At 42.3% G+C, this 21138-nt stretch overlaps 1 pseudogene; it reads right to left on the reverse strand.

The window, feature by feature from the left end:
• Window positions 1–17571: 17571 nt before the first annotated feature.
• On the reverse strand, window positions 17572–19643 carry LOC105857244 (calnexin-like; annotated as a pseudogene).
• Window positions 19644–21138: the final 1495 nt, after the last annotated feature.

Below are 21138 nucleotides of genomic sequence, written 5' to 3' on the forward strand. Positions count from 1 at the left end.
TTACAACAGCACTAGGGAACTAATACAACTGGTAAAATTCAAACTCCTCAGTGTGACACCCAGAGGAGTCTCAGGATCTTGCTCTAGTAGAAATTTTAATTTTTTTTTTTTGTTTTTTGAGACAGAGTCTCACTCTGTTGCCCAGGCTGGAGTGCCATGGCATCAGTCTAGCTCACAGCAACCTCAAACTCCCAGGCTCAAGCGATCCTCCTGCCTCAGCCTCCCTGGTAGCTGGGACTACAGGCATGCACCACCATGCCAGGCTAATTTTTTTCTATTTTTGGTAGAGACGGGGTCTCACTCTTGCTCAGGCTGGTCTCGAACTCCTGAGCTCAAACAATCCGCCCGCCTCGGCCTCCCAGAGTGCTAGGATTACAGGCGTGAGCCACCGCGCCTGGCCTCTAGTAGAAATTATTAACGCTTGTCAGAGCTCTCAGGTGTGCGTTCTTCATCATGGCCAGACAGCTTGTTCAAGGGTCCAGAAAGTACTCGGCACTTTCCCTGGGGGCGTTCACTTGCTCCCACTATTCCCACGAGTGGTGTGCCCCATCTCCACCCCGCCATGTGTCCAAACCCCCCTCCACAGAATCCTCCCTGGTCCCCCAAATCAGACATGATCTGTCTTCAGAAACAGCACTTTCTTTATATGTCACATTTGCCAGTTTCTACTTTGAATTAGTTACTTACATCTGTAGCCTAATGTCCTTTACTGCACTGGAAGGCCCTGGGAGAGCAATCAAGTCTTATACAGTTTTATATTGACCACTGTATCTGGGCTCAGGGCCCGAAATAAAGTGGTTGCCTAATAAACGCTTGTTGAGTTGATCACTGGCTATTTTGCTGGCTTGCCTATTCTTCAAGAATGAGTAAGTAACCATACTCTGATGGTTCATACGAGTACGCAAGTTTATTAGGGAAGAATGGCCAAGGTGGAGAAAGCAGACCAGTATACTACAAAGTCTTAGTGGAGATACATACAATTTGTATAAATGTGCTTAAGTAGATATAAAGATATAGCCCCTTGGCCGGGTGTGGTGGCTTATGCCTGTAATCCTAGCTCTCTGGGAGGCCGAGGCGGGAGGACCACTCAAGGTCAGGAGTTGGAAACCAGCCTAAGCAAGAGCAAGACCCCATCTCTACTAAAAATAGAAAGAAATTAATTGGCCAACTAAAAATATATAAAAAAAATTAGCCTGGCATGGTGCTGCATGCCTGTAGTCCCAGCTACTAGGGAGGCTGAGGCAGTAGGATTGCTTGAGCCCAGAAGTTTGAGGTTGCTGTAAGCCAGGCTGATGCCAGGGCAAGAGAGTGAGACTCTGTCTCAAAAAATAAAAAATAAAAATCCCTAAATCAAATAATATTGCTCTTACTAAAAAGGAACAATAAATCTATTTATTATTAACCACACCACTGACTTTTTGAAAATCTCAAAGGAATAAGAGGAATGGGGTGAATAGAGGGTTTGGAGGCAGTAATTTCAGGCTCCCAAGGGAGTGGGTGTGCTGAGAGGCAAGGCAGCCTCGTTCCCTCCTGCAGTGGAAATATGTCCACATTGTCTGATCATGAAACTCACTGTCTCGTTCCTGCTCTACTGAGAGCAGAGGAGTAGGAGACAGTGGGAGGCCTGTTGCCTACTTCACCCTCTCCTGGGGCCTCCCCAGGGGCCACACTGGGACCGCTTCCCTCCCTCCACTGGCCATCGCCTTGCCATCGCAGGCCACTCTGCCACACTCCACTTTCGATGGAGTAACACCAAGGCTAAGAGGTGTTGGGACACAGATCAGGAGGAATTTACTGTGTCATCGGCCTAGCTAATCACCAGGTCTAACTAGTTGGCTCCATTTATCTGGTTTTTGTGATTCATATAAAGTTCCTTGTAGGATTGTGCAAGACTGATTTTCATTCTGGAAATGAATATTTAGTTCTCACCCGATGTGTTCTCAAAGTCCCCAAGGCTTTTGCCCTTGGGAGTGTTGGATGCCCCTGAGAAGCTATATCCTGCAGCACAAGTAATGCAGGCTCCCTCAGCTACAGGAACAAACAGAGGCTCAGAAAGCAGAGCCTCTGGGCTGCTAGGGAGAGCACCAGGGCAGTGTGAGAGCTTTCAAAATCCCTTTAGGTGCTCACGTTCTGTGACTCAACCAAGCAGTGAAAGACACTGCCTTTGGAAGGACCTGGGCCAGCTGGCCCTGGCTCACCCAGAGGGCTGTGAAGGAGAAATGTGCAGATCTCCATTGCTTCATACAAGGAAAACTTTGCCTATTGTGTAAAAGCCAGGGAGTCAAAGCATAAATGGAAACACAGATAATTTAAATGAGATAATCTAAAGTATAGGTCTAATTAAATTAAGTAAATCAAATCCCATGCACTTTCATTCTCGAACTCTATATCCATTAAATCCAATTACTTCCCCCTGAGGCTTTGGCTTTAAATGGATGCTAGCAATGATCACATTGGATTCCTGCTCCCTGCCAACCTCCAACAGCTTTCATGGCAAAGGTGCAGTTATTAAGCGATTGCAGCTGCCAAATGCAAGTGCCCCCAGTTCCACAGGATAAGGTACAGGGACAGACAGTAGATAAGGACACCGTCTAAACGGATGCTGGGTTTCTTTTATTCTTTTTGCATTCTGGTTCCCTTTGCCCTTCACCTCCGGAAAAGGTTTATATATGTGTGTTCCTCAGACTCTCCAAGGGCTTGGCAACTTGCTCTCCTAAATCCTTTATATTTATCTTCCACCAACATCAGAACCTAGCAATGCAGCTCACAAAACTCATGACACCAAATTGAAGAGAACGAGAGCAGTCATTAGGCAGAAAGGGCTGGTTCCAGCCCATCTCTCAGCCAACAGGGCAGCCTTTCAGTGAACCTCCCCTCCATCAACTGGAACCTGCTGGAATTATTATCGGAGGCAGTCACTGTCCTCTAAAGCCAAACATGTCCCATCCTTGCCTGCTCTCACACTCATAAACGTTATTAACCTTGCTTATTAAAGAAGATAAACAGATGTGGCAAGACAGGTTTCACAGCTTCGACTGGTTCTGCAGGCATAGATTTGCTGCAGTCCCCAAAATCAATTAAATGAAACCTAACTGCAAAGATATCACAGCTGATGTTGTTCCACTTGTTAGATTTTATAGAGACTAAGTCCTGTGAAGCTTTGAGGTTAGAATTTTTATAGACAAATTGCTTTCTCTAAGCAATTTTGCTGACTGAATTTCCTGCTGAATTCTGCTTCTAAGCAGTCTAAAAATCTGAATTTGGGGATTGCTATTATTACTTCATCATTATGTGAGGGATAACCTTCTCTCTTCTCTTTTTGGGGTGCTGAATCCTGGAATTCTACCCGTGTCACTTAAACTGTAAAGTGTAGTCAAAATCCCAGAAAAATCTCAAGCCAAGGATAATGCCTGAATAGACTATTCTACTGTTAGGATACTCTCAAATCAAACAGTTTTCTTGTTTGTTGATGATGGCTGGTTTTAACAGAATTGACATTTGCATCATACATGTCATATCATAAAGCTAGCAGTGGTTCTCATCTTTGGCTACACTTGGAATCACCCGGAAGCTTTGAAAAATAGGATGCCCAGTACCCACCTTAGACCAATAAATGAAACTCTCTCTAGGGATAGAGCCTGGGTTGGAATTTCTCAAAGCTCCCAGATGACTATAATATGCAGCCTGAGTTAAAAACCACCACACTGTAGGCTGAAACACAAATTTAAGAGGAGTTATGTGTAAAAAAAAATAACAGAAAAAACACATAATTAACTGAACAAATTTCATAATTACCTGAACTGGCCTCTATCCTAGTCACTTCAAATAAATTCCAAGATAGTCAAATCTCCAGATTGACATTTTAGGGACAAAAAGAGAGCCAAAGTATTTTATTTGTGCAGATTCTATGATGGCAGAGTAGATTCTTTAAAAAGCTAAGTGAGACCTTCTATTCCAAGAAGACAGTAAGTATTCCCTTACCCGATTTCCCCCTTCCAATGTGAGCAGAGCTCACTTAATCAGCAGGAATTAGGACACTCTAGTGGCGTGGCCAAAGCCTTCCCATGACCTGAGATGACCCCACTTGCGGAAGATTCACCGTGGCTGTCAGGGTTATAGGCACAAATGAGGCCTCATCTGCTTGTAGGAAAAGGTTGATTCACACACACAAGATTTAGCTAAGGAGTTGCTGTTATTTTATATTTCAAGAGAACTCCTATTAACATAATCTTATTAATCATTACAGCTATACAATTGATTTTGAGAAACAATAAGATAACTGAAAGATTAATATTATTGATATATACCTAACATCTCATTTTAATGGTACCGTCAGCCCTCTGTATCCATGAGTTCTGCATCCAAGGATTCAACCAACTGTGGTTGGAAAATATTCAGGAAAAAACAATACAAAGTAACAATACAACAATAATACATAATACAAATTTAAAAACAATACAATATACCAACTATTTGTATAGCATTTACATTGTTTTAGGTATTATAAGCAATCTAGAGATGACTCAAAGAATGCAGGAGGATGTGCATAGTTTATATGCAAATCATATGCAAATCCTATGCCATTTTATTTCAGGGACTTGAACATCCTCAGATTTTGGTGTGGGAGAAAGGTATCCTAAAACCAATTCCTTTGCTGATACCAAGGGACCGCTGGGTGCAGTGGCTCATGCCACTGCATGAGGCAGGAAGATCACTTGAGCGCAGGAGGTCCCAGCTGTAGTGAGCTATGATTGTGCCACCACACTGCACTCCAGCCTGGGCAATAGAGCAAAACCCTGTCTCAAAAACAAACAACAACGAAAACACATACACAAGGGACTATTGTATTTTCTTTCTTGAGCCACTCCAACTTTACTGTATGGCACTCCCAATGGGCAATGGGCCCTATTCAGGCCCGAAGTCCAAAAGGCATTGGCTTTTTTAACTCTAGAGAATATCAAACTCACTTGTTGAATATCAAACTCACAGAATTTGAATCTGCATTTTAAAGACATACCCCAGGCCGGGCGCGGTGGCTCACGCCTGTAATCCTAGCTCTCTGGGAGGCCGAGGCGGGCGGATTGCTCGAGGTCAGGAGTTCGAAACCAGCCTGAGCAAGAGCGAGACCCCGTCTCTACTATAAATAGAAAGAAACTAATTGGCCAACTAATATATATAGAAAAAATTAGCCGGGCATGGTGGCACATGCCTGTAGTCCCAGCTACTTGGGAGGCTGAGACAGAAGGATCGCTTGAGCCCAGGAGTTTGAGGTTGCTGTGAGCTAGGCTGACGCCACGGCACTCACTCTAGCCTGGGCAACAAAGCGAGACTCTGTCTCAAAAAAAAAAAATAAATAAAAAATAAAGACATACCCCAGGCACTCCTAATGTCGTAGACAGTCCTCAGAACCCTGTCTGGGAGGCCCATGTAGGAATGCAGGGTATTTTGAGCACAAGGACCATGACTATAATATCAGTTACCTCTGAAAATAATCTCCTAAAAATGAATAGTCAGGACTCTTAGTCAAGATTTTATTATTAACATTAACAATATGAATACACTTCTGAGGCATCACAGCCCAACTTAAGTCTCTAAAGGAAACAGTAAACACGCACACACACACATTATTTTCCAACAAGGGATGCCTACAAGGCCCTTCATTACTGGAACTTTCTTTCTGTGGGATCCAACTCCCCACCAATCCCCTAGTCAAGTGTTCTGTGCCTGCCTCCTTTGGCTATTTGAAACGAAGTTGTAACAATGTGTGTTGTCCTTAGAGTTTTGATCTTTAATTGATTCATTAGCCTACATATGGGTCACAAACACATTGGTGAGACAGTTTGCGTTTAAAAAACCCGTAACTACATATAGACAGACCTCTCTTAGAGGGGATTTTTAAGAATTATTATTATGGTTGACTTGAAATGTTGGTTTTGTGGAGGAAAGAAGAGTGCTATTTCTGATGGCTAGAATGGAAGGAAACAATATAAATATTTGTGAGTCGTTTTCTTGTCAAGTAAGAGATTTGACTAAATGCTCCACTTGGCTTCCGAAGGGACTCTACAGAAGGGGGAGCCGATTACAGAAAAGGTCAGAGAGGTGAAGAAAACACTAGTGGGGATAAAGGAAATGTGCATAAAGGAAGTAGTTATTTGTGACATAGAGAGATATAAACAGGATGCTAAAGGTACTTCAGAAACCAAAAAGGCTGTTTTTATTTATTTTTCTTTCTTTCTTTCTTTATTGAGACAGAGTCTCACTCTGTTGCCCGGGCTAGAGTGCCTTGGTGGCAGCCTAGCTCGCAGCAACCTCAAACTCCTGGGCTCAAGCGATCCTCCTGCCTCAGCCTCCCGAGTAGCTGGGACTACAGGCATTCGCCACCATGCCCGGCTAATTTTTTCTATATATTTTTAGTTGGCCAATTAATTTCTTTCTATTTTTAGTAGAGATGGGGTCTCGCTCTTGCTCAGGCTGGTTTCCAACTCCTGACCTTGAGCGATCCTCCTGCCTCAGCCTCCCAGAGAGCTAGGATTACAGGTGTGAGCCACCATGCCCGGCCAAGGCTGTTTTTCTTAAAGGAGACGGAACAGAGTGGGGTCTGTGAAAGCCACCCAAGCGTCGCTGGTAGAACGAAAGGAAGCCTAGTTCTGTCCGCACACCCCTGACACGACGCTCTAAGGGATACAGGTCTGGGGAGACAGACACAGAGTTGAGATGCAGATAGAGACAGAGTGAGAGAGGCTGGGGAGAGAAGCATGGTAGACAAAGTAAGGTTTCCAGAGAGAGATAGCTCAATTTATTGTGCTTTTACCATGGACACTAATAGTCATATGATGTGGGAACTTGAGATAAGGCACAAAAAGGTTAAGCAATTTGCCCAAAGTCCTACTGAGCCGAAATTCTAAGCCAGATAATCTGACTCCAGAAACAGGGTGCTTAACTGCTCTGCTTTAGGACCTGAGAAAAACATAGCTCCCAAAGTAGGAATGCACTATTTTGCATGCATTTTGTTGTACCCCCGCTATCCAATTCATACTCAAGCCTAGGGCATAAATAAATAGAAGGATTTAGAAATAGTGATAGGCTGTTTTGTTTTTTTTTAATGTACAGATTGGTATAAAATCCAGCAGCTATTAATTAAACAAGACAAAACAAAAAGGCTGCTTCTTCATCCCAATAATTTAAAATAAAGAAACAGACACCAAAACATGAAGCGAGGATGCTTGGTTTACACAGCCATCACCAAGAAGGTTAAACCTGGCCCTTGTGGCTCCTTTTGGAGCGTTCTCGACGTCTGCCACGAACGGATCCTAACACACTTTGTTGGTTCACCCTCAGTTGGTTATCCACACAGTCGATTTATGTGATTTTTTTCCCCTGACATTTTATTGTAGAAATTTTCAAATATATAACAAATTTGAAAGCATTTTGCAGTGAACCTCTGGCACACTCAGCACCGAGGTTTCTGATGTGAGTTTATACAGCGTACACCTTAGGAACGGTGTTCTCGATTAATCTTCAGCTTCATCTCTGAGTCAGCTCAGAAGCCCACCTGAGTGCGTGTTATTAGTTGAGTCATTTGGATAGACACTGATAGTTTACTACATTGTAGGCAGAGATAAGTGATGAGCAACTGATCAAGTGCAGAATCCAAAGCAGCAAAACAAAGAATCCTTTTGTATGCTGTACATGTTATTACTGGTAAACTCTCTGTGCATTCTTATGATCAACAATCACCTGGCGGTAAAAGTTTTGAAAAGATATCAAGGTTATAACATTTGTACATCAAGTTAAGATTTCTTAAAACTCTTTTCCTCCCTTAATTGCACACTTTCTCTTGCTTTTCACTCATACTGGGAAATGGAATGGGATGGAACCAGCATGGTGCATAAAGGAATGCTTGCTCCTTTTTCTTTTCTTTTTTTTTTTTTGAGACAGAGTCTCACTTTGTTGTCCAGGCTAGAGTGAGTGCCGTGGCATCAGCCTAGCTCACAGCAACCTCATCAAACTCCTGGGCTCAAATGATCCTCCTGCCTCAGCCTCCCGAGTAGCTGGGACTACAGGCATGCACCACCATGCCCGGCTAATTTTTTCTATATATATTAGTTGGCCAATTAATTTCTTTCTATTCATAGTAGAGACGGGGTCTCGCTCTTGGTCAGGCTGGTTTTGAACTCCTGACCTTAAGCAATCCACCCATCTCGGCCTCCCAGAGAGCTAGTATTACAGGCGTGAGCCACCGGGCACGGCCTGGAACATGCACTGGCTAAGTAATCCCAAGTGCACTTGAACTTCTGTTACAGTAATACTCTTCCCCATCCGCTACAGCAACCATGTGGACATGGAGGCCATATTTATAGACATCTCAGCCTTCTCTCTTTGGAAAATCAACATCATTAACCTCACTGAGATACTGGGTGTGTTGCACAGATGGCACACACCATGAACCACAGCTGTGAAAGCCATTGCCTACCTTTCAATGTGATTATAGACTAGGCATAGAGAAGTATTTTTATGAGTGGAATTGTGTCCACTCACCCTGCCAAATAAAAATGTTGAAGTTCTAACCCCTAGAATCTCAGAATGTGACTTTATTTGGAAATAGGGTCTTTGTAGATCTAAACAAGGTAAGATAAGGTCATTTGAGTGGATTCTGATCCAATATGACTGGTGTCCATATAAAAAGGGGAAATTTAGAAACAAAGACAGACGTGCAGATAAGTAGACTGTCACGTGAAGGTGAAGGCAGAGATCGGGGTGATGTATCACCAAACCACCAAAAGCTAGAAGAGAGGCTTGGGACAGATTCTCCCTCACAGCCTCACAAAGAACCAATGCAGCCAACACTTTGATCTCAGATTTCTAGCTTCCAGAACTGTGAGACAATAAATTTCTCTTGTTTAAGCCAGCTGATTTGTGGTACTTTGTTACAGCAGCCCAGCCAACTAATACAGGCATACTGGCAGGAACTCAAAGACCATTGCCTTTGAGGGTATCATACATAAGGCTAAAAGCAATGATGAGGAAAGGAATCGATTAGAGAAAATCTAATCATACACATTTCCTTCCAACTATTGTACCAGCATTCTGAAGATGTTTTTTAAAATTAAAAATGTTAAAAATATATTTTAAAGTAAGTTTCAGAGACCATCTGATGAGAACTGCTTTGTTACCTCTTTGGCATTTGAATGTGGCTTATTTCTGTTTTGTCTGAACATATGAATGTGTAATGTTTTCTCATAAAGTTAAAAGAGTATGTTCCATGAAATACAGGTGTATAATGGGTGAGTTGATCTGAGTAAGAAATTCTACATTCTTCCAGCTCAGCGATGTTGCTATTCCTTCCTTCTTATGGTGCATGTATAGGATTGTGCAGGCAGCAAGGTGCTAGACATTTTAGAATAGATAATTCAATTCCTTAGCAATAAGTTTCATATAACAGTAGAATTTAATTCCCAGTTTTTTCCTACCCCTAAGCCTAGAAATCAAGTCATAGGGAACAATTCTAATGACCAGTTCTTCAGAAATAGAAAGCCTCATGCTCTTTAATTAACTGTCAACGATTACAGAGGAATCACAGTCCCTCTAGGATGGCCCAGATAGCTCGGGTTCTTTCTTCATGCCTTTAGCCAAAACCGTAATTGCTGTTTAGTCTCCTTTCTCCTCCTAAGTCCTAGGTACCCCAGGCTTTAAATACTGAAACTTCATTCAAAGTCACCCAGCTTGCGAAACAGAACTCTAATTCCATGGAGAGCCAGTAGTGGAGCAGATCACCGCAGGTGCCGATGCTGTCCTGGCAGCCGTCACAATGAGGACATGCCACGGGGCAGTCCCCAGAGCCAAGACTGCAGCACACACACACACACACACACACACACACACACACACACACACGGAGACACTCCCCTGCAGCCCTTCATCCCCAAATATTACATAAACTGGGTCAGAATTCACTGAGATGCTATTGACTTTTCTGTAACAGCGGAGATAATTTTAGTGATTATTTGCCTTCATGTCTTTTCTGAGTGGTTATAAAATTATATTCCATTTGTGTGTGTGCACATAGTTTATATTTAAAAATAAAAATAAGCTCAACATTTTGCTTTTGATTGTCATGTGATTGTTATTAATAGATTAATAGATATTTATTAAGCCACACTCCCAGCACAGGGCTAGGCATGGTGGGGAACATAAAAGAGTAAGGAACGGTCTCTGCCTCAAAGGCTAATTCGCACTAATTGAGTTGACAAAACTAAGGCTCTTGCCATGCTCAAAGTAAAATCATTGCCAAAAGCTATGGTGAGTACTGTATAGAAGTATTTAGCTCCATGTATAATGGAAGCTAAAAGAAAGAAGTTGGCGTGACGTCAACAACCAATGCAAATTCTATCAAGTACATCATATGTGAACTGCCTAAACGGAGAAAATCAGAAAGTGAGGCTGAGGGACAGGGTCTGAACACTACATCGTGGAGGACACAGAAACAGAGACATGGAAATGGGGCCGGACACGATCTGTGCTGGGAGAATTTATCTGTCTGATCTGAGAAGTCTCCAGACCTGGATGGAGACAATGGGGAACAGGTGCCTCACAGACAGATGTTTGTCTCTCTTTCTTTCATTCTTTACGTTCTTTCTTTCTTTCAACAAACACTGATTGACGTCTGTTAGGTGCCCGGCACTCTTCCAGGTGCTGGGAGAGGAGACATCATCTACTTGCTCATAGCCTACACGCCAGCCAGGTAGACAAACAATAACACACGTGTGATGTCAGACAGTGGTAAATGCGATGAAGAAAAGTTAACCAGGGGGAGGTGATGGAGTCGAAGCCTGCTCTTTTGTGGCCAGGATAGTGGAAGATGGCCCCTCTGGAAGAGGAAGAGACAGTGAGACAGTTGGACAAAACGATTGAGGAAGATGCTCAGGAATCTAAAGAAAGAGTGTGTCCATCAGAGGGAATAATAAGGACGAGGGCTCTAATGTGGGGAAGATCTTCTGTCTTTGGGGAACCATGAGAAATCCATGTGGCTAGAATTGAGTGAGCAGGACAGAGGGGGTAAGAGAGGAATTCAGAGACTGACAGGGGCCAGATCACGCAGGGACTGATGGAACATGGCAAGGAGTTGGGGGTTTAGTCTGAGTGTGATGGGAAACCTTTAGAGGGCTTTATTTATTTTACAAGTTTAAAAGATTACTCCGGCTGCTTATGTAAAGAATTGACTGCAAGTAACAAGATATCACTTTGGAGGTTTTTGCAGAATTCTAGATCAGAGATGATGGCTTCTTGGGCAAGGGTGGTCAGGGTGAGGGTGATTGAGTGTACTCAAGATAAATTTTGAAAGTAGAATCAACAGGACTTGATGAGTTGGATGGGGAGGATGATGAGGAAAACACAGGAGTCAAGTATAATAACTATAATAGGTTTAGAATGGACCAAGTATGTCAATAATGGTAGCATTTACTGAGATAAGGACGTTCGAGGAGGAGCAGGGCCAAGATGGTGGAATTAGGGTTTATTTAGAGAAGACTGTAATGTGAGGCACCAAATAGATGCTAAACTGGAGATTATATGGAAAATCTGGTGCTCAGGGGAGAAGTCAAGTCGGAATATCTGTATTTGAAAATCAGTAGCATACAAATGCAGGTGTATGAGATTACCTAAACAATGAGTTTACAAGGAAAGCAGAGGAGGGATTGAAGTCTGAATGTGGAATTGCTTCAACATTTAGAGATCAGAAGAGGAGGACGAGCCAAGAAAACAGAATGAGAAGGAGGGACGAAGGAGGTAGAAGTATGGACTCCCAGAAGCCAAGCCAAAATAAATAAGAAAGAGGGGGTATGTGAAGAAAGAGGGGGTGATCCACTGTTTCAAATCCATTGAGAGACTGAATTCAGCGAACACTGGGTTTGGCAAGCACTTTGCTGGCAACTTGACAGCAGTGGCTATGATGGAGGGGTAGGAAGAAAGGATGGAGGGGCAGGTAAGAAGGGTTAAGAAGATGATGGGAAGAGAGGAGTGGGAGACAACAAATATAGACTCTCTGGGGGAGATATGCCTTAAAATATGGTGGTAGCTAAGGAATACATGAAGTTGAGGGAGGGCTCTATTTTTTATTTACGATTGGAAATAAGATGGTATATGTCCATGCCAAATGATGAAGTAGATATGGAGGAGCACATGACGTAAGAGAGGAGACACTTGTAGGAGCAAGGTCATGAGTAAGATTCAGTACAAAACAAGAGTTATCCAACGGTGATATAGCACATCTTATATTTTCCTGGTTAGAGCTGGAAGCCATACTACTAAGTGAAGTATCCCAAGAATGGAAAAACAAGCACCACATATATTCACCAGCAAACTGGTATTAACTGAGTAGCACCTAAGTGGACACATAGGTACTACAGTAACAGGGTATTGGGCAGGCGGGAGGGGGGAGGGGGCGGGTATATACATACATAATGAGTGAGATGTGCACCATCTGGGGGATGGTCATGTTGGAAACTCAGACTTGTGGGGGGAGGAGAGGAAAGGGCATTTATTGAAACCTTAAAATTTGTACCCCATAAAATGCCAAGAAAAAAAAAGAGTGTAAAAAAATAAATAATAATAAAAATAAAAAAAAACAAGAGTTATCAGCCTCAGATAGCATCGAGGGCTTTTCCTCCAGTGTGTAAAGGGAGGGAGGGAGAATGTGTGGAGGATTTGCTAATGGCAGTGGGTTCAGTGGCGGATTTGCTGTTTTCTTAGTCAAATAGGAGACTAAGCTATTACCTGAGAAAGGAGAAGAGAGAGAGATGTTGGAAGTTTGAAAACAAGAAAGGTATAAAACAGCTGCCTTGCAAAGTGTGAGCGAAAATGTATTAGGCTTGCTGCACAGTGTTAAGGGTCCACCTGAGATCTGTGGTCATGAACTTTCTGTGAGTGAAATCAGCATGGTGAGACACTCTCTTCCACAACATTCTGCTCCTCAGGTGGAGAAGAGGGGTAGGCAGAGAGCTGGGATTAACCAGGAGTGAGGTAGGCAAGGTGAACAAATAGAAGAGAAGGAAGCAAGGGATCTTAGGGTGGGTAGGGGAGAAAGGGAGGGAGGGATGAGGGAGAGTGAGAAGAGGTTCCCTTGGTTTTGAAGAATTATTTGATTCAGGCACTAAAGTAAGGAAGTTGGAAGGAAAGGGGTAGTTCAGGTCCAAAGGAGAATCTCAAGGTTGCAGTTTTGGAGTTGGTGCAATTGGAGGTAATGAAAAAGTTCTTGATCACTTAAGTGGATGGTTAAGATGGGAGAAGAAAAGACCCTTGCAGGATATGAGCTAAGGGAACACAGAAAAGATAGCATTGGTTGCATCATCTCTAGATATTGAAGTCACTAAGAAGGATGACAGGAAAAGAAGTGGGGGAGAGAGAGAGAGAGAGAGAGAGAGAGAGAGAGAGAGAGAGAGAGAGAGAGAGAGAGAGAGAGATTGAGCCACGTGCTAAAATCACCAATGAATGAGAAGGAATGACTAGAAGTAATGGTCGGAGGGCACGTGGAACAAAGTTTCTGGAGTTTTGAAGAAATAAGAAACCTTGAAAAATTATCTGGAATTTCAAACAAGGATCAAGAAGCACCTACTACACCCTCTTCAGGCCCAGGGGTACACAGGGTATGGGAGAAACTGCCCCCTCTTGAAAGGGATGCACAGAGTCAGTGTCCTGGGGAGGGGAGTTTTAGTGAGATCTAGAAGTAAAGAGAAAATACTGAAAAGAGGTCAAAGATATAAAGTGTTTTGGTGATGACAGACTGACTTATAAAGCAGAGTGGAAGTATTTGGAGACAAGAAAGGGTAAGAGGTTGGATCAAGCTCATTATGTTAGACCAAATAGGAAAATAAGAGTGTGTGTGTGTGTGTGTGTGTGTGTGTGTGCGCGCGCGCGCACGAGAGAGAGAGAGAGAGAGAGAGAGAGAGAGAGAGAGAGAGAGAGCGTGTGTACACGTGCCCACCAGTCAGTTCCAAGTTCATCTAGGTAAGGGAAATCTCATTTGTGGCCAAAGTAGAGTTGTATTCCTTAATGTATCTTGTTCTCTTTATCCTTCTGCAGAAGGACTAGGTGTCCAGGTGACTGCTAAGGTGGCGTCCATCTCTCTCCATCATTCACCACCAACCTTTCATGGTTCTCTTTCTCCCTACCGTATCCACCCCCACTAAAGACCCCATTCTGAATTTCTTTAGCCCTGCTGGAATGAAATTTTCTTTCCTCTTTGTGAATCCCATCAGACTCTGGAAGTTTTCTTGTGTCCATAGAAAACTCCAACCAACATGCATCTACAAAGACCTACACTAGCTAACAGCTATTCCAAGAGACTAGAACCAAGACCCAAAACTTGCAGGTCTACTCCTCATTAGCTCCACCAAGTCTTTTATTTTCTGCTCCTTCTAAATTGCTGAAAATGGGTAGTTACTTGGCAAAAGTTAAAGTACATCCCAAGAATAGGACTTACTGCTGCATGAACCGAACTCTTCAAACTACTCATCATAAACTACATTACCCATGTCTGATGCTTATACTGAGTAGCCTATAAAACAGCTGAGTCTGTTGCACTTATCCTGTTTGGTCCTCACAAGAATCCAGTATAGAACAGACAGATGAGGAAACTGAGGCCAGGGAGTTAAGTCACTTGTTCAAATTCACATAGAATCACGGGTGGATTTCCTATGAAGCTAATGAGGGTTAAACATCAAGGCTCTCCTCTTGCATGGGCTCCTTCCAAGATCCTGGAGGATAAAGAGGCCCACCAATGTGTTCACATGGTCATGAGTGTCTATACAATTTGGAAGAGTGAGACATTTTAATGACCATTTGTGATTAAATCACAATGAGTAAATATTCCTATTTCTTTCCACTCCAATTTCCCCTCTGTTGGATTTCTCTTCCAGTTGGGTGGCCTTGAACATTTTTAGGATCCAGCAAATGAAAAGAGGTGATGTAGTTCAGTTTTATAGCATCCATTTATGAGGTCCAAAGTCACTCATATGTATAGTTGCATTATTATAAGCCTTCTTGGTATAGCACTGGCTTTGAGGAATGTACTTCCCCACCTCCTACCCACTCTCACACTTCCTGTGCCAACTCCTCTAGCTTCTACACAAAGATTGTAGGGCTACATGTTGTCCTACAGCATCTGGTTCCACAAGTGTAAGGATATGGGTGGTGGAAGAGAAACAAGGTTTCACTGATTTCTCACTCCATTCCCTATAGAAAATACTACAAATTGTTATCATTTGAAGAGGCAATTGAAGAGTATGCAACCAAAACATGTTGGGAAAGAGTATTTTTTATGTTTTATTTATTTCTTTCTTTTTTGAGATAGAGTCTCACTCTATCACCTGGGCTAGAGTGCCATGGCATCAGCCTAGCTCACAGCAACCTCAAACTCCTGGGCTCAAGGGATTCTCCTGCCTCAGTCTCTCGAGTAGCTGGGATTACAGGGGCATGCCAGTACACCCAGGTAATTTTTCTATTTTTAGCAGAGACAGGGTCTCGATCTTGCTCAGGCTGGTCTCAAACACCTGATCTCAAGTGATCCTCCCACCTCAGCCTCCCAGAGTGCTAGGTGGGAAAGAGTATTATAGAAGTGTGTCATGTAGCTGCTCAATAAAAATGTGTTGTTTTTATAGATTTCATGATATATGACATTTTCCAGCTTTTAAAAATTTATAATTTGCCAGGCATGGTGGCTCACGCCTATAATCCTAGCACTCTGGGAGGCTAAGGTAGATGGATCATTTGAGCTCAGGAGTTCAAGACCAGCCTGAGAAAAAGTGAGACACCATCTCTACTAAAAAAGTAGAAAGAAATTAGCTGGATAACTATATATATATATTATATATATATTATTATTATATATATAAATTATCTGGGCATGGTGGCACATGCCTGTAGTCCCAGCTACTCAGGAGGCTGAGGCAGGAGGATTGCTTGAACCCAGGAGTTTGGGGTTGCTGTGAGCGAGGCTGATGCCATAGCTCTCTAGCCAGGGCAGTAGAGTGAGACTCTGTTTCAAAAAAATAAAAATAAAAAATTTATAATCCCTAATAGGTTTTTTTCTCATTTTAAATATAATAGATATTTGCTTCCATACCTAATTTTGTATTTCTAATTTGTATTCTTCTTTTTTTTTCTTTTTAAATTTGAATAGGACTGCTTTATTATATAATTTAAGACACAAATATTACATGAATTGCAAATGAAGGCTTAAAATATTTAGCAGCTACAAAAACCAGATAACTCATACTATACATCATTCCTCCCATATATACTTTTAACCTGTATTCAATTACAGTCAATTCTGAAGTGGCTCACCTCTGAATTAGACTTCTAAAGTCTTTTCCCCTAGTGAAAGACATGAATAAAAGTGAAAGGTTGTTTTTTCTGCTGGTTTTAGATTGGTTTGTTCTTCCTTTTCTAGCTCCTTGAGGTGTGACGTTAGGTTGTTAATTTGCTTCTGTCTTTTTGATGTAGGCATTTAAGGCTATGAATTTTCCCCTGAGGAATGCTTTTGCTGTGTCCTGAAGATTTTGATAGCTTATGTTCCCTTTGTTGTTCAGCTCAAAGAATATTTTGATTTCCATCTTAATTTAATTCTTAACCTAATAATCATTCAGTAGCAGGTTGTTTAATTTCCATGACTTTGTGTAAACTTGAGTGTTTCTCTTGTGATTGATTTCTAGCTTTATTAGGCTGTGGTCTGAGAAGGTCCATGGTATGATTTTGATTTTTTTGAATTTGTTGGACCTGTTTTGTGTGTGGAGTATGAAGACCCAAGTGTCACATGAAGCCACCTCCTCCACCTCCTCCACTGGGAAGGAGTGTGGGAAATGATCAGTTCCAAGGACGACAGAACACATGAACTTTATTGTCCAACCAACATCATGTGAAAAGCTTTTTTTCCCCTCTTTTTCTATGTCCTAATACAATTTAAATGGAACTTTTATATACATTTGGGCTTCTATCTAATCCCTCTCCTGAATTTCCTCAGGAGGAATTGAGTAATGAAAGCAAGCAAAACAAGATTACAAGCACAAATGACTACACTTTAAACATGATTATCACTTTTAAGGGACAGAGACACTTGAATGTTTTTTAATACCAAACTTTTAAAAAATCTGTTATAAAAACTGCAACTCATCTCCCTAGCATTTTAAAATGCTGGTGTTATTTCTGCGTAGACAAATTAATGTATTAAGCCAAGCTTTTAAAGATTGGCACAGTTCCATCATTCTATTTTAAAAAACATAGATGTTTAAAGACAAAAGAAAATACAAGTTAGTTGCTTCACGTTACATTTCACAGCTATTATATGAAATATTTTCATTTCTATAGAAAAGGGTCATTTATGTCACAAGTGCAATTATTTGCTGCTAGATGTTTAAAATGACACAGATTAGTGTTCAACTGGAACCTGTTGATGGTGACGTGTTTAGGTTTTCTGAGTTTCTGAGATTCTGAGTTTAAGGTGTGCCAGGTACTCTTCTAAGACCACACTTGCACGGGGAGTAAATCACAGATCAATTTCTCAAGACTGTTTCACTCTCTTCATGACTTTCTGTTTCTTGGTGATCTGTTCAAAATTTCATCCTCCTCTGCTTTGGGTTTTCTATCTTCCTCCTCTTGATGGGTGGTGCCACCATCTTCTTCAGCACCACTTTTCTTTTTTTCTTTCTTTTTTTTTTTTGAGACAGAGTCTCACTTTGTTGCTCAGGCTAGAGTGAGTGCCGTGGCATCAGCCTAGCTCACAGCAACCTCCAACTCCTGGGCTCAAGCCATCCTCCTGCCTCAGCCTCCCAAGTAGCTGGGACTACAGGCATGCGCCACCATGCCTGGCTAATTTGTTGTATATATATTTTTAGTTGGTCAATTAATTTCTTTCTATTTTTAGTAGAGACAGGGTCTTGCTCAGGCTGGTTTTGAACTCCTGACCTTGAGCAATCCTCCTGCCTCGGCCTCCCAGAGTGCTAGGATTACAGGTGTGAGGCACCACACTGGGCCAGCAGCACTTTTCTGTTTCTCAAGTTTCTCTTCTCCTTCCTCCTACTTATCTCTCTTATTCTTTTCCTCCTCCTTGTCTTTCTCCTTTTCCTTCACATCTGGTTGAGGAACATCAGTCTTCTCATACTCCGCAGCACTGAGCTGTTTCTTTCCAGAACAACAGAAGAGTATCACAAGGGACACAGGCAGAGCCACAGTGAAATGTCACCAGCCAGAGCCACGGGAGCTCTCCAGCTGCCACGATCATCTGCGTCGCTGTGCCTGGCTCGGCAGCCCCATCAGCAGGTTTTCTCATGCCCCGTCCATCATTGGCACAAGTGTCAACTGCTCTTCGATCAATAGACAATAAAGTTGCCAAAATAATGTCAGAGGTCTTGGACCACAGCTCCAAACCAATAGCACTAAAAGGAAACATTCCAAGGGGTTCGAGGTCTTCAAAGAAATCTGGATTTGGTGTTTTCCGGGGTTTGCAGATTCCATTTGCCCTTATAATTGTGATTGTCAATCATAGGCTGCTGCCAGGCACCACACCCAGGAACTGACTCACATGTTGGGTTGGCAATCCAAGGAACCTCCCATTCTCCATCCATGTCTTCATCCCAATCCTTGGCTTCTCTGCATGTGGATCAGGCATGCACTTGGGCTCAGCATTTAACCAGACTTAATGTTTTCTGGCCTCTTCATCTGGGATCTTAGCAGGGGCATCTTCATCCCAGTCCTTGGGCTTGAAAGCATCTGGGTCTGGTATTTTTGATCTTTCATCCCAATCCTCAGGCTTCTGGTCTTCCAGGCCTCAATTTCACATGAAGGATTTACAGCAGGAGTCATGTCATTTAGCAGATTTCTACTGTTCACAAGAGATTAGTCGACTAATATTAAATATGTTAAAACTATTATCTGGATTCAAGATTAGTGTGTAAAGGATGTGTTTTCTTATCAGTAAAACAGGTCTTCAGATCTGCGCCTGGCCTTTTAACATGCTTTTTTCTTCATAAATACCCATCTTGGGGTTCTTGTGGTGAAAGATGAAGCGCAATTTATAACCCTCTCTGCATTTATCTGGATCAAACATAAATGTATAAGGAATCTTGTTGTAGAACTGATCCAGGTTGAATTCTAGTGTTTTATGATGTAACAGAAAGCAGTTCCACATGGGCACCACCACCTTCTTTTTCATTTTGGAAATTAACCTCATACCGAACAATGAGAGGTTTACCATCAAATAGGGAGGGCTTGTTCAGTTTGGCGAAAATGGCATGGGATTTGGCCTGAGACATCAATACAAGTCTTTTATCGCCTGGAAGTTTTGATTCCTTCATCTCATCTACCTCCCACTTTCCTTCGTATTTATAAATTTCATCATCAGTATGTTCTTTCTTGGCTTCGGATAAAATCCATCCTGACAGAGTTCCTCTATCAAAGGAATCAGCAAAATATACTTTCCCTGTTGGAACTGGAGCTTTGTAGGTGACCTTTGCAGATGGAAGAGCAGTGCTGGTAACTGGTGTCAAGTCTTCTACCTCTTCAATGACATTGCCAATGTCGTCCTTGATATCAATTACGACATCATCATCTCTGTCATGAGCCTGAGCGATAGCAGTTCCAACGGTCAGTAACATACACAGTAACCACTTCCCTTCTATGATCTCGAGCTTCCTGGGGACGCTGGTGGAAACCAAGCCTTCTCCACCCACACACCTGACCCCACGAGGAAATGGAGACAGTGACAGAGGGGACCTGACCGTCAAGCTCCGCAGAACCAAGAGGCCTCAGCTACCAGTGCCACACAAGCAAGCCCTACCGTACAAAGCCCTGTATTCTTTTTCTTAAAGACGACTCTCCCTAAGCCCTCACAATACTTGCAAAGAAACTAAATATTCTACCTCCTAGTCTGATGAACTTGGCAGCCTTTGAGATCTAGCCAGTCCATTTACACAGTGTCAGAACCAGAAGTTACAGTGGAGAATCTGACCAGTGGTAATTTCCACTAAGAGTAGGTCATTTTTTGTTTCCCAATGACTTATCCATGTTGAACAGTTTGATGCCAAAGATTGAGAAATTTTCCCTTCCCCACCCCCAGACCTCCACCCCAGTAGTTTTCCTTTTCACACACGCCTCTTCATTTCCTGATTCTGGCCTGGACTTGAAGCAAAGGTACCTGAGTCCAGCCAGAAACACTGTTATTACAATAGTTTTGGCCTAATAGGGGCAGGAAATACCAACAACCTCCTGTGAGCTCCTCCTCATTGGAGAGCCAACCTGAATGCATAAACTCAGGGCCCTTGCATAAGTCAGAGGATGCTCAGATTAGACCTGAGTATTTGGAAACACCTTTCCTCCGAATCTTTTGAGGCCACTGAGTAGTTAAGGAATCCCCACAATGAAATGGTGAAACAAGGAACTATAGTAATATTTTTTTAAATGTAAATCCCCAGGGAAGGCCAAATAGCATTTCTACTAGAAGTATTGTTCCAAATACTAACTTTAATTGTTAATAGAAATGATATTTTCAACAAAAACAGAGAATATTCAGGTCTTATTACTTGAGAAAAAGAATTATCAGATTTATTATCCAGACCTTGCACAATTAAATATGTTCGCTTCAGTCCCTGGCTTTCAGGTAAAATGAGAGACAGAGAAAGAGAGAGAGAGAGAGAGAGACAAATTACCCCTGCAAACTCCCTGATCCTCCCCTGAAGACTATAAGCTAATTCAAAAAATATATCCCAGCAGGCTATGCATCTTGCTTTCAGTCAACCACGTCACTATCAAACTGAAGTCACCAATATCTGCATTACAAAGTTTGAAACTTAATCCTCTTCTTCAACATTATCTTACATCCCTGACACGGGTATTTATAATAATCTCTCTTACTTCCACCTGGGGCAATTTTGAAATCTTTATTGTTGTTTGCAGTGTTTAACATAATTGCTTTGTAGTTCTGTGTACGACGCTAGTAGATATTATTCAGGTAGAATAAACATTTCAGAATTGGAATTGGCCTTGTTGCGACCTGCCTAATGAATCACTCTGGGTTCCCAGCACCGCCGCAAGGCGGTTCCCCAAACTAATTGGGGAACCCTGTTTACACTGATTCAAGTACATGCCTGGGCT

Source organism: Microcebus murinus, chromosome 5 (genome assembly GCF_040939455.1).
Source record: "Microcebus murinus isolate Inina chromosome 5, M.murinus_Inina_mat1.0, whole genome shotgun sequence".
NCBI lineage: Eukaryota > Metazoa > Chordata > Mammalia > Primates > Cheirogaleidae > Microcebus > Microcebus murinus.